The 777-nt window shown below is 51.6% G+C and overlaps 1 protein-coding gene across 1 annotated transcript in view; it reads left to right on the top strand.

The window, feature by feature from the left end:
• Window positions 1–685: 685 nt before the first annotated feature.
• The window catches only part of DENR (density-regulated protein), a 13,115-nt gene continuing 13,023 nt past the window's right edge, over window positions 686–777 (top strand). Inside the window, exon 1 of the mRNA XM_006894640.1 lies at window positions 686–771. The gene's annotated coding sequence lies outside the window, so the exon portion shown is untranslated. The remainder of the gene's footprint in view (window positions 772–777) is intronic.

The raw sequence follows: 777 nt of genomic DNA, 5'->3' as shown, positions 1-777 counted from the left end.
CAGCGACCATAAAAATGAATAACAAAAGAGCTAGTACTGGTGAAATCGCATCATTCTAAGCTTCATTTTCATTTGATTAGAAGGACGGCTGTGAACAGAGCGTATTAGATCTACAAAAAAGTTTTTTTATAACTTGTTACAAGGCTATTTCGATAAAAACCCATACATTTCCGCTGAAACACTGTAAGATAATTTTAGTCACCTTGGATGACACTTCCTGTGCGAGTGCAGCCCACCTTCCTGCTTCATCTCCCAACGTGAGACAACGGATGCTATTATATTTTTAAAAAGACTTCAATAATTTAGGTTATTGCGTTAAACTGGAAGCACAGGTTCATCCAGGTGAAATCTCGTGGATGAATAAAGTGTCCGGAGGTTAGTCAGGTCTCCAGGATGCATCCTAGACACGGGGTTCATGAATAAGCGTCACTTCTGACTTAGGGAGACGTATTTGAACTTGACCATCGCCTTCCACCTGTATCCAATCTTTCCCAACAGGTCACGGGCGACACCTACTGGCCACCAGCCTCTCGCCACCCCTCCGGAGCGCACTGCGCATGCTCCCCGCTCGCTCCTCCGCCCTCCGCCTGCGGGCTTCTCGCGACATCCGGCCCGGCGGCGACCTGATCTCGCGATAAAGGCCGATTGTCTCGCGGGAGCGCGCGTAGCAGACGGGTTTGTCGGGCGGCCCTGGCCGGGAAGAGGAGTTGCATGTGTCAGTTCAGCTGGAGGGAGCGGCGGGAGCGGAGGCGGCGGGAGCTGTGCAACCGCCCGGGT

Source organism: Elephantulus edwardii, unplaced genomic scaffold (genome assembly GCF_000299155.1).
Source record: "Elephantulus edwardii isolate Elephantulus edwardi_28Jun2011 unplaced genomic scaffold, EleEdw1.0 scaffold00148, whole genome shotgun sequence".
In the NCBI taxonomy this organism is placed as follows: domain Eukaryota; kingdom Metazoa; phylum Chordata; class Mammalia; order Macroscelidea; family Macroscelididae; genus Elephantulus; species Elephantulus edwardii.
Note: the sequence above shows the minus strand (reverse complement) of the source record. Positions and strands in the feature narration are given on the sequence as shown.